A 13,396-nucleotide genomic window follows, 5' to 3' on the forward strand; every position below is an offset into this window, starting at 1 on the left:
TGGAAGATTTTGGGAAGTGAAAGACAGAAGAAGCCGTGGATTAAAGAAAATGTCATAAAACGAGGTGCAAAGGAAATAAAGGACGTCCGAGAAACTCTGTTTTCTTTTCCAAAGAATGTTTTCTTGGAACATTAGAAAATTTACTTTAAATTTCTTTACTGTTTTCTTCGATATTTTATTTCATTTTCAAATACCTCCTACACATAGATTCATCCACCGCCGGGAGCTCTTCAATAAATTCCAAGCACTCAAGCATTTGGTCAAGCAATAAGAGGTTCCTTCGAAATAATTTAACCACTCGATAAACTGGCGACAGAAATTAAACGCATCCGTCACATTGCTACTACCGGGAGGCAGAGAAGCAAATCAAGTCCATCTTTCCGTTTCGATCCGATCCGATTTCCGATCACGTGTTTTTGCGCTCGATTGCACTTCCGCCGGAAGTTTTGTTCTTTCCTCTACCGTATGCTTTTTTCCTTCTATCCTTCCACCCTTCTTAAACCTGCCGCTCCTGCTTCGAACCCATCTTCGTTGAAGTAATTGAATTTCTAATTATTCGCAAATTAATTTCCGCGCCCGGGCTACTGCTACCCGGGAAAATGGCTTGCGAAGAGGACACCATTAAAATACTAGAATCGCAAGCAATGGCATTGAAATGGTTCTGCTCGAAGAATGTGGGTGGTGACGCAAGTGGGAGAAAAATTAAAAAAGACATTCGAAGACCTTTCTTTTTCGACCGGATGGCCGTGACACATCTGGGCTGAGTGGGAATTGAAAGAACAATTCGAAAGAAATTCATCGGAAATATGGTGGAACGCAAAGATGTCAGAACCAGACCCGTGTCGGATAGAAATTCGTTGCAAAGCAAAGAATTTCATTTAGTTTTCATTAATTGGATTCTTTTTTCGCCCGTTCTTACTTATTTTTTTAATTCATTTTATTTACTACGTGTGAGCTTGTGTTTGCATTGAACAGTAAATAATTTATCTGCGTCAGCCTAATCCAAGCGCAAAATGTGAGTAGAAGTCTATCAGGATAAAAGCTTGATTATGAGAAAAGTGCGCCGTCTGACCACTATGCATCACTGGTGAATGGTTTTATTAAAAGTAACCCTTTTAAATCGATATTATTCATTATGCTTTTAGCTTGTGTAAAATGGACAAAAAATTACTTCGATGTGTAAATGTAAATGTTGTCTTTAGCAGCGTCGAGTGTGTGTGTGTATGTGTGTGTGTGTGTGTGTGTGTGTGTGTGTGTGTGTGTGTGTGTGTGTGTGTGTGTGTGTGTGTGTGTGTGTGTGTGTGTGTGTGTGTGTGTGTGTGTGTGTGTGTGTGTGTGTGTGTGTGTGTGTGTGTGTGTGTGTGTGTGTGTGTGTGTGTGTGTGTGTGTGTGTGTGTGTGTGTGTGTGTGTGTGTGTGTGTGTGTGTGTGTGTGTGTGTGTGTGTGTGTGTGTGTGTGTGTGTGTGTGTGTGTGTGTGTGTGTGTGTGTGTGTGTGTGTGTGTGTGTGTGTGTGTGTGTGTGTGTGTGTGTGTGTGTGTGTGTGTGTGTGTGTGTGTGTGTGTGTGTGTGTGTGTGTGTGATGAAGCTGATCAGGGTTGAGTCTGCTACGAAGGAAAGAATTGGCATCTTCATTCTTCCTGACGCCATCACTTACACCACGGCTTCCTGGCACAAAGCGCTACTAGCGCCAATGCATCAGGTTAACCACAGGATCATATTGTTCATAGCCGTTACAGTGCAGTCTTAACTCAGTTTTTCTAATGCCTTTCCTCTTGTTCTGGGTTCGGTGCATGTCCAGTTTGGAAGGGATGGGATTTTAATCCATCCTGCCTATCATCCTCGTGCAGCTACTGCCACGTTAGATGTAGTACCGAGGCAAAGAGCACACTACTAACCTTTCACTTCTCATTTGACGTGCCGTGAATCGAAAGTCAAGCATACACCGCAACATCGTCGCTGCCATGTTCGGGCTCTCTCGGTGTGTGTGTGTGTGTGTGTGTTTTTTTTTTGTCTACTCCATTGCTGTTACTTTTATGCTTGTGTTGTTGGCTGTCTCGTGCGCCACCTACGCTAGTCATGGTTTCATATTTATTTCACTCGTAAAATTTCACCTCCCAGAGGGTTTTGTCCATGCGGTCAGATGAAAGATGAGGTATAAAAATGGACGTTATTAAAAAAAAAAACACACTCATAGCTACCTTCCCACACAGCTAAAACTGCTGCTTCGGTGGATAGACGTACAGATAGACGACTCGATGGTAAGCGGAATATGCGGTGTTTATGCAATGTTTCACGTTCTCCGTAGCACCGGAATAAATTGCACCGTCCATTGTGGCATCTATTTTGCATGTGTCGAGCGAATGGAAAAGCGTTCGTTTTCCGAAAAACCATTTGGATTTTGCATAAGTTTTTTTTCCCTTTTTGTACCGGAAAACATGGATGGAAACGTATTCTAGCTGCATTTTTATTCTAAATTAAACAGAAAATGCTTGTGCTTGTGCTTCTTCCGAAGTAAAATTCAATGCATCTTTGTTAATTGATTTTATTACCTAGCCTATTTTTAGATATATCTAACCTGCAAAAGCAACATGCACTTCTTACAAAAGCTTACACATGACAGACTTATGTGCTAAAAGCCTGCAATGTGCTTAAGGGATGAGATTTTGCGGTGCGAATTAAAGGCAAGAGCTTTGCGCCACCTGTATTCCGTATGCAACAACGCAACAGAGGCTTCTCTGGCTTTCCAACAAAAGAAGGAAACCGGATTCGATGAAGTGGCAAAAATGTTCATCCCGCCGCCTTTCCACCCGAAAGCTCAGGCACAACACCGGTGTTCATGTGCAGGCGAAAGGAATCGGCTAAAATCTCCCGAGGGCTGCCAGTTGCACCAAGGCAATGCATGGCGCGGCAAATGTATGCATATTGTGTGCATACCGACCGTATGTGTGTGTGTGTGGTGTGTTTTGAATAAAAATATTACGAAGTTACTAGCAGCAAAACTCGGCTTCCCGGCATTGGCTGATAAAAAGCGTTTGTTCTATGGAAGGTTGAAACAAAAACCACACACACATACACCCACACCCTGGTACACATGGTTGAAAGGGCAGAGTGGAACTGGGAAGAGATGGGACTTGGATGGCCAAGATGGAGAAGTATTTTTTCGCTCACCCATTTCGAATGACTGGCCGATGGTTGGTGTGTTTGCTCAAGCGGGCTGTAAGTAGGGTTAAGGGGCGCCTGGAACCCTCAGTCCAATGTTTTATGTGTAGGACAAAGCATACGTGCATACGCTTTTTATTTCCACCCGTTTGTCTGCTTACTGCTACCATGTCTCCAACGGGTACGAATGTTTCACGGAGCCGAGTTGTATTGTTGGGCACAAAAACCGGCGAACGTCAAATGTTGGGAACGAAAGGCTACACTGTTGAAAATCAGGTACCGGTTGCTTCGTCGAAGGTTGCTCTTCAAACATGGCACGATTTTCAGTATGCCGAACGACATGAGAGCATGATGTGTGTGTATTTCAGCACGGATGTGCACGGATATTAGTGACAATGTCCGGAATTCCGATGAGACACCAGGCGCACACACCACTGTTTAGATGGTAGGGTTACTCTTTCGAGTACAGGTCCCGTCGGTGTCTTGTTTGCTTTCCTGTACCAGAAACTTACACCCCATTCCCTCCCCTTCCCCTTTTACCCACTGCAAACGAAGCGTCACCGAAAGGTGCTTAACCGGCAAACCGGGCGAATGAACGACGAATATCAAATTGTTGCTTCATACACACCTCCGTGTCCTAGTGGACTCTGGCCGATTTCCTGTCCGTTTTTTTTTTTCGTATCCACCCACTGTGTCTTCGTGTATGGCTTCAGTGAACGCCAGAGCTGGTGTTACACAGCGTAAGAGGAGACAAAAAAGCTTATGTACGCGCAAAATGTTTTCCTACCCTCTATTTTTGAATTGTAACATTTTGCCAAACCACCGTTTAGTTTAGGCGAAAGTCAAGCGAGAAAGTTGTAAGCTGGCGAGCAGACTGTTCTGGCTTTTTTTTATATCTCCTTTTGTCACAAGGTTTTATTTTCACCGTTTTCGAGCCTAATGTACGTTAAAATGGTCGAATGTCAAAGGATTAGCAGTGAAACGTGCTCAGCAACTCTGGCAGTTCGGAACGTTTTCAGGGGTCACGTTAGATGCTTTTTGTTTGTGTGTGCAAGCGAAGCCCGTGCCCCGGCACTAATGGCGAGGAAAAATACTTCCTGGAGCTGAACAGTATGCTCAGTGGTTTAAGCAATTTGCAAAGCTTGGACATAATTTGTGCAGTATTTTTGAAAAGAAATCGTAAATGAAAGCTAGTGGGTTGTTTGTTGTTGTGAAGTGACATCGAAGTTGTTATTTACCTGAAATGAAAGAGAAGCAAAAAGGTTTATTAATTTTACAGTTTTAAACTACGTCTTTTAAAATTAGTTTTCAGTATTTAAAAATTAAACACTGGCCCTAATATGATCTCCACAAATAGTTCAACTATTCATCATTAAGCTAAAACTGATAAAAGAACAAATCGATATGAAAAACCGAACAAAATGAAACGAAAAACAAAGCACCAACTTTTCGCCATTCCATGAAAGCTCTTTTACCATTTTCTGCAATCGAGTAAAGTAAAGCGGCAAAGCAACTTGGCCTAGACGGTAGCGCACGGAACAAAACACTCCGCCATTGCATCGAGGTCCTGCAAGCACAAAAACGAGGGTCGTATTTCTTGGCACGAATGCGGGCTGCTTGTTTTGAACTTTATCGGTAGGAGCGATATCCTTTGCTTGGTTCAATTCTTTGTACCGGTCAACCTTTTCTTTCCATTTTCGGAATAAACAGGTAGCTAAAGCTAGTTGAAGATGACTCTCCGCCCAGACGGGATCGAGTAGCTTTCGAAGAAAACAGTCCCGGTTGAGGTATGATAAGAAACAAAAAAAAAAAAAAAGGAACGAACCACACCACACCAGCGCAACACTGTTTACCGTGTGGCCACTGTTTGCCACACGTACAGGTCTTTCTTGTTCTGCCGTCCTATTCGAATGGTGTAGGATGTTTTTGCTCTCAGATATTTGCCGTTTTGGTTGGCAAAGCGGACGGGATATAGTACGCTCTTTCAGATATCAACAACCCGAGCGCTTGAGTTTTTCATTTTTTGTTTAGAACGAACCAGAAACCAGACTAACAACAAAAGATAACAAGATCCACTCCAACGGTTTTCGCTGGCTGAAGGAAATTATTCGGTGAACGAAATTGTAGCCCTCCCAGTCCCGGAGACCTCTTGCTTGGGTGCTATAACTGGCTGCTTGATGTTTGCGAACTGAATGAAACAAATCATCTGTTGAGCATTCGTTGAACCGTTGGTCCAGGCGTTTTTACTGTGCGCTTTGCTCTGTTATCAAAAGCGAATGACTTGAGAACGGTTATGCTTTATGCCATAACCGAACTCAATAATAGACAGTGTAGTAATATTTCTTCCATGTGGAACCCCAGAACCTAGTGAATGTTTTGATCTTTTTATAGAAGAGCTAAAAATCACTCCTGTTGAAAGAAACCTATAAAAAGAATAATTTTAGTTATCATCAATGGACGGATGAGTAGCGGAAAGTACGTTTTTTTTTATTAAAAAGTTTTTCAATATTTGATTCAGTAAGTCTTTTGTGTCTCGCAGGTTTTGTACTGCCACGTATACCTGGCTCAAAACATCACATAATCCTTTCACACATAAAACGAATCCCAATTCTTAAACAACATTAATTCGTAGAAACGAATAGCCTCGTGGTCAAGAGAAAAGCAACAACGATCATAAAATATTTTCCCCATTAATTCTCCATCTTCTCGGTTAATGTTGGCGATTAATAATGTTGTTATATTTTCCACCATTTGTTAATAATTAGCTTTGTTCTACGCTACTTCCAACCCTGTAGACCTAACGTAGACGATAAATCCTTTTTTACGATTTCTTAACGTCGTCCATTCATCGTCCACAAGGGATGTTATGGTATCGATGAAGAAGCAAAGGTTTTTTTTTTTTGCCAGCTAGCACCTTTCTTGCCCTTTTCGGTCCGGTTTCAACGTCTCCGGTTGCGTCAGAAGCCTTGTAACAGGATTTGTGTAGCAGAACGTAAAAACATGAGCAGCACAAGTTGCTTGATCCATCGCCATCGACGTCCGTCAATTATGGCAGCGAAATGGCTTCTCTGGCGAAGCGCTTAAGCTTGGCGACAGGCGAATGGCAGAATGCACACAACTCATATGTGCTGGGACTTTTAGCTCTAATTCAGGGTTCTCTGGCGCGAAGACGCCGTCTAAGGTTCGGAGGTCCATAAATTTTACTCATCAATCCGAGAAACCACAAGCCTCTAATCTCAACTAATTCGGAGGAAAATCCTTTCCGTTAACCCCCTGGCTAAATTTGGTCCATATACGATGGGCCACAGCGAGGCGTAAATCGGCTCCAAAATTGTGTCCAATTTGCACCATTTCGTCCACTTGTGGTCGGTGAAGAAAGACGTGTACGGTTTAATGGGCCGGGCAGATGAAACACGATTCCTTGCAAGATGCTTCGTGGGGCCTCAATTTACGATAGCTTAGTGCGGGGCACAGACGCCGCCGAAATGGGTGAATGGCGCGAGTGCCTTAATCCTCGTTTATAGTGCAGTAGTGTCCAAGGGCTTTCTTTATCGCCTAGGATACGATCTTGGAGAAGTTGGACAGCGAAAGAAAAGAAAACAGTAAGCCCCCCGAGTGCTACAAGATAATACCCATTCGGGAAATTTTATTGCTTGCATAACTCGTGCCAAATAATTAGAAGCAACTGCCTGATGAAACATCTTAACGAAAAATTTACCAAACCTCTCCATCTCCATCGTACGCTGTGCCGGCAGTTTGCTCATTAAATTGATCCACCAAAAAGGAGGCAAGGTGCCTTTGAACCGAAAGAAAGAAAAAATCATTACCATCGAATGAGCCTTTCACAGGGGTATAAGATTCCATAAAATGGAGGCAATTTTCATCAGCTCCAAATAGGGCCACTTTCAACACCAGGGGACGTCAGGGTGCTCTGCCTCGTAATAATGATGCAAACCTATGACGAGTTGGTTGAGCCGAATGGACACTCCTCCTGTTTTTGTGGTTCGTTATGGATGTTGATGGTTCTGGCGACTACGGCTGCCCAAAAGGTGCAAAGACAGGACGCTCTGCTGTGTTCAATAAAAAGAGAAAACACACCCAAAATGGCCTCCAGATCACAGACGATATACGCGCTATATTAGGCGTCAATTTTCTTCAACCTGCTTCTACACTTTCGGATCGCTGCTCTCGACGCTGTTACTGTGTATTTTATCCCCTGCTTGTCGTCCCAGCGTTGATGAGTAAAGATGATAATGAAGATGATGATGATGATGATTTTGGGGTAGAGTGGCATCATAGTCGCCCACTAAAAACAGCTCTGTTTTTGTGTTCCTTTGTAGCTGTATCTATGCGAGGGGCTCAATTACTGTTGCCTAGTGAGGGAAGAAACCTTGAGCGTAGCGTTCCCCGGTGCGTAAATTGTAGAAAATTTTCGCCTCATTTCAATTGAACCATCAACACGCTTTAACCTACACCACTCAACTGTCCCTCGAAAGCGCTGGACGTGCAATTCGAGATCCGGGGTGTCCGTGTAACGCGCATCTTCCGCCGGAGCAGAAAGCTAAATTTGTTGGCGAAATTGATGAGCGTAATGAGATTATTTCTGATGGTTGTGTTACACTGTTGTTGAGTCCGTTCACTTTTTTTGGGGTTTTTTTGTTGCGCTATTACGCTGCTGGCCGTTCTTTACAAACAACACATCCCACTGCGAAATGTTGGTGTAGTTGGTCCATCTCTTCGGACCAGCGTTGTGATGTGCCGTCCTGCTGTGTTTCAAACATTAGGCAAAATGCGTTGCCTAATGGGACGGCATGCAATGCTATCTTGACGTGCCAACGACGATGATGCTCTGAATGGATATAGTTTTTTTATGCTGTTACGTGGACGCCATGGCCACGGTTGTCCAGTAGTTAGAAATGTGGTTTCATTCGACGTAGGAGCGCACAGGCACACGTTGCTGATCAATTTAATATTATGACCATGGCAGACTTTCTATTTGAAAAGAGTTGTTTTTTTCCCATTGCTTACTCGTTCAACTGATTAACACTGTATTTTGTGTGTTGTTTCCGATTTTATCGATTGAAACACAGCAATAACAGAAGAAAATGTTTTATTTAATTTGGTTAGTTTTTTTTAATTATCTTGAATTTTGTAGCAAAAAGAGCATGCTTAAAATATTTATTTCAAGTTAACTTACTGTTTTTAAGAGGGCATAAAAGGGTGCTGGGAAAATATATCCGAAAATTAGAACTATTTTCAAACCATTTCAATTGTGATTCGACTATTTTTCGATATGTTTTCTACGAACATTTTTCTGTTGCTACATCTATTCTCTGGAATTTTGCTTGTTCATGGTGATAGTAAGCAAGGAGAACGTTGAAATAGAAAATTTAGCCACACTTCTTCGAACAGGATTGATGCACCACATCCGAGAAAACGATAGTGGACTTGACTCCTCAGATATCAACAAATAAAGAAAATATTTGGAGTCCCTTTTAAATACTTGAAAGCTCAAATGTCTTTTAAAGCTTCTATAAACATATTTTTCGCATTCCTTTTCAGTGACCTATCAAGTCCTCCAGGAAGTTATAAATAATCGGTAAATTCAAATTTCATGGCTCCAAATTAGTGTTCTATTGTGTACAAATAGTTGATAGGATATCGTTCGATTGATTCTGATAAATGTGATAGCGTTTTAGATCAGGAAGATAAAACATTGCTGCGAACATAAAGAAAATTAAAGAGTCGGCCCTATGAGATGTGTTCTATTCAGGTTTTGATGTGTTTTCAAAATATCTCTTAAGGGTTACTTCGAAGCCTCCTGAAACTGGAAATCCTCAGTAAAATCTTTAAGCAAAGATTTCTCAATAAATCTTCAATTAATTAAATGATAAATTAAAGAAATATTTTCCATACTCTACATGTTTGTGTTGCTAGTCTGTTTCAGCTGGCATTGTTTTGAATTTCTCCGTAATATGTCGCATTTAATTGATTAATTCTGATTTACAATCAACATAAAATGAAATCATAAACCTTTAAATATTTGTATTACGGGTCGAGTTTATGTGTAAAATTCTTATATTTTCCAACCATTAGTTTGTAAAAGAGTGTCGCTATAGTGAATATCACATTTGTTTCATGTTCATTAAAATCTTCATCTAGTTCTAAAGAGGAAAAAAACCCTGGACTTATGACTTTATGATGTAAAATAAAAAGAATACATAACGATAACGATGTTGTGAGGAAAAAGTCTGCAAATTTCCGAGGAAGCTGTCAAGAATTTAATATCAGTCAACACCGCCCTGTCACTGTCCCCAAGCATCCTCACTGCTTCGCGTTGAGTTTCCAGGAAACAGATAAAATCATACTGTTGTCAACTCTTCGTACACCAAAGGTACACCCCGTGTCTTTGCGTTTTTCCCCCTGGGCTACTGGGGAAACCACAACCTCCCATGTGCGTCACTCGGGTACCTCACCATCATACGCAAACATCCAGAAACGCTACTGTGACAAGTTGTGACAGTTCGTCGTCGTTGTGGTGAAGGTTTCCGGCTGGCTATCGGGAGGATTATGATGGGTATCGTTCGAACAAATCGTCGCCAGCATTCAGTCCATCTTCGACTTGCAAGCGCATCTCTCTGCTCCCTTACCGTCACCATTTTTGGTATTAATGGAAAGCTGCTGGCTCGTTGTTGCAGAATTGTTCGTCGTTACAAAAAGCACTCCATTCTTCCCCACGAGAATGCATCCTTGCGCGCGCGGTACGGTATGCAGGAGGTCTCGTGAAACGAGACGCATGTCCTGCGGCAAAAACGGGATGCTGGGTCCGGAGCCAAATAATCAGAAACCATCCACAGAGCGTTCGGAGCGATCGTCCCGGATCGTCATCGTTCATCCCTTGCAGCGATGGTTGTATGGTTTAGAAATTTTTAGCACGTAATAAATTATTATTCTACTGTTATTTAATCCACGCCAGCCATCACACAGTTGCTTCACAGCAACAAGCTCCGTACGGTGCTGGCACCGGCGGCAGCTGACCGGTTGGTACTTTGCGAACCAGTTGCCAGCATCGAATATTTCCCCGAACTGTGTGTGTGTGTGTGTGTGTGTGTGTGTGTAGGTATTTCTTCCTTTTTTTTTATTTTCCCATCCATTCATTCTTCTCCAATTTCGTTCGTCTTTGAGTTTTGCCATTTTCCGTCCGCAGTCGCCCAGGCGGTGTGAAAGGATTCTTTCGCTTTCATTACTGCATTCGTGGTTCGAGGTTTTTGTGCGGTGGTCTTTTGCAGTACAGTAGCACAGTAAAGGCTACATCCATTCTCGGTCGTTGCCGCTAATAGAATGGAAGCAAACGCCGCTGCAGACACACCAGCACGGCCATTATGTTAACGCGAAAAAAGCAGCTTCAATTCAAATACACACAGCAGTGGAAAAAGGAAAGCTGCAGGATGATGACGGCGGGTTGCTAAACCGTTGAGGTGAAGATTTTGCATAATGTAAGGAACAAGAGCATGAACGTATTATTGGATGCGAAAAGGGATCTTTCCGTAAGGTGAAGTTGGTGGAGCATTTCTTCGGGGCAGAAAACGTATACCATTAGCAAAGAGACGAGCTTTGGCGAAGCCCGGTGTTGATGGAGAAGAATGAACGGGCAAAAAACAGCATCTTCGACCATAAATAAACACGAAGAAGCTTAAATGAATCTAATGAAGTTCGGATGAAAAAGGTTTGGTAAGTGATGTATCCGTACGGTGTAATGCTAATGCCACAATAAAAACCCAGTCGTAGCTTAGTTAATACCAACGGAGGTACAAATGAATGTTCAAACCTGTTATGAAATTGGCTTTAAAATGAGAATCAAAGTAGTGTGTTTTAGGGATGGATAAATACAAATTAATAATTTTAATAAATCAGTCCAGAAATAATCGATTTAGTCCGATTTAGACCAATTATAAAAAATATATTTTTAAGGATTCTGACGTATTAAAAATAATCGACGGACCACAAGGCTCCGATTTTAAACCGAGCTTGATTTAAGAGCACAAAGAGCAACACCAGACAAGGACGCTCACGAGTACATGGACTCACGTAACGGATACTATTGAAAAATCCAGTGCGCGTCAAATTGGACGGTCACAAACAACGAGTCCGGCGTTCCTTGAAATCAAATAATCTCCTAGCTCGAAAAGTCTTCGCCGGGACGTATAGCTTGATCGCAAAGATCAACAGTGCAAACAGGCTATCAGCTGCTACGGGATGCGAGCACCTGAAATTTGACTGTCCGCGAATTGTCCCTGTATATATCACAACCACGAGGCCAAGGTTTGATGGCCTTATGGAAGTGTAGTCTCCAACTCAAGGGTTCAGGCAATTAGGTCTAGCTTCACCTAGTTGCGTCCTACAGTGGCGTCGTATATGGAGTAAGTCAAAGAGGAGCTCCGTGTTAGGAGCTACGAAGTAGTAGCTTATTAACAAAATCTTCGTAGTTGAGTATTCCTGTTAGCAGATACCGTAATAGAGGCTCTATAAAAGGTGAGACACCCTCCCATTCACACGTAGTTCAATCCATTCCACAGGATTTGTTGCATTGAGACTAATCAAATTTTCTTAAAGCTGTACAGAGTCATCCCTTCCACTTCTTATTTTTGGCTTAGCGACGAACTAGGTCACGCAGGCCATCGATTGGTTAGAAGACTTGATGTTGAAGTAATTGGATTGTCAGTTTTCACTCCTTTCATCGTTCCCGATGAGATTTGAACCTCAGTCCTGCCTTGGGAAAATCGATTGGCTCCTCGAAAACACGGCAACCAAAATTATCACACAATCTAGACTAATTAAAAGCTTGGTTCTATAGCATTGTTCGGGTTATTTATGTTTAAAGTGTTACTTTTAATATCTCTTCACTTGAAACATTTAAAGGGATATTCAAAACATTAAAAATGCGTTAACCAGTTTTGGATACTTTTGCATCTTTAACAACTTAAAAAGTGGTTTTACAGTGAATTGTGCATCATTCGATTAGCTGAAATACATCAAACAGAAACCATGGAAATATGTGCAAAAGGCGTCACAATTACCCCCATAGGCAAACATAATCAATCATCATCGCCCGCGGTACTGCGCTCCGCCGGCGGCGGTTGCAAATGCACTTGGACAAAAATTAATATTATCATTAAGCAGAAATATTTAACTACTCTTTATTACCCCTCATCAGCAAACGTACACAAACAAACGTGCGAACGCTGCGGTTGATGCTGACCACCTTTTTGTGTTTCGAAAGCTGCAAAATATTACTCAATGAGTCAAATAAAATTTAACAACCGTAACCATAACCGGAACGGTTTGGAAATGTAGCGAACGATACAATATGCGTGGCTGATGGAAATAAGTATCCTGTCCGCTGTTTTATTTTTTTTATCAGCCGCTCTTTGCTATGGAAAAATAGGTGTCAAAGAGGGAGTATTGGTGATGGTGGTGGTGGTTTTTTCCGGTTCTGCTTGATCGATCGTTATTTTCCATTCGATGATTTATACCATCTGCAATCGCACGTGTCTCGCTTGTGCCCCGGGAGGGATAAAGTACCACCATTGGCAACTGTTACATTGGCAAACGATTGGTGTCCTTCGCTAACAAAGTGACAACACACAAACAGCTTCATGCGTCCTTTTATTCATATAACGCGGGTGTATGTGGTACGAGTGTGCGTATTTTGTGTATATCCAGGTCACAGCCCTTATCGGCTGGATAGCAAATTATGTTCCCTAGCAAACGCGCTGCTTAATGATAAAATTATTGATTTTGTAATTAATTTCAGCCTGAAAAATGAGCCATCGGTGGGAATGTTTCCGAAGGCAGGATATGCATGTACCAACGAACAATCATCATTAACCCTACGGGTTGTGGGACCGTTGTCACTGACGCTGCCGCATCAATTCATCACCAAAAGTCCCACCGGTCGGTCGGTTACAGTTAATGCTGCAGCTGCCGGCTGTAGGTGACGGTGTCGGAACCATCTGTTTGCCAATGCAGATTTCAACTCGAACCCATTGTTGATCAATATCGGGGTTGACCTCTTACGGTTGCAATATCTGCCTCATCACACGACCCGTCAAAGCTTTCATAGCAAAAATGAGGTCAAACGTGTCATACCGTGCGGTTGGTGTTATTTTGGTGAATTGTTTAATTCAATGGTTTTCCTTCACTCGGGTATGTGTTGAGGCGGGCACAGGACAACCA

General features: G+C 42.3%; 4 protein-coding genes across 4 annotated transcripts in view; 3 read left to right on the plus strand and 1 right to left on the minus strand.

Moving 5' to 3' along the window:
* Positions 1-7,235, plus strand: part of LOC126565024 (uncharacterized) — a 494,010-nt gene extending 486,775 nt beyond the window's left edge. Inside the window, exon 6 of the mRNA XM_050222164.1 lies at positions 7,222-7,235. The gene's annotated coding sequence lies outside the window, so the exon portion shown is untranslated. The remainder of the gene's footprint in view (positions 1-7,221) is intronic.
* The window catches only part of LOC126564579 (probable 26S proteasome non-ATPase regulatory subunit 3), a 561,792-nt gene that overhangs the window by 452,939 nt on the left and 95,457 nt on the right, over positions 1-13,396 (plus strand). The window lies entirely within an intron of this gene.
* Positions 1-13,396, plus strand: part of LOC126564595 (zinc finger protein 596-like) — a 394,155-nt gene that overhangs the window by 320,798 nt on the left and 59,961 nt on the right. The window lies entirely within an intron of this gene.
* LOC126563938 (protein O-mannosyl-transferase TMTC2) overlaps positions 1-13,396 on the minus strand; it is a 157,003-nt gene that overhangs the window by 95,420 nt on the left and 48,187 nt on the right. The window lies entirely within an intron of this gene.

This window comes from Anopheles maculipalpis, chromosome 3RL (assembly GCF_943734695.1).
Source record: "Anopheles maculipalpis chromosome 3RL, idAnoMacuDA_375_x, whole genome shotgun sequence".
NCBI classification, from domain to species: domain Eukaryota; kingdom Metazoa; phylum Arthropoda; class Insecta; order Diptera; family Culicidae; genus Anopheles; species Anopheles maculipalpis.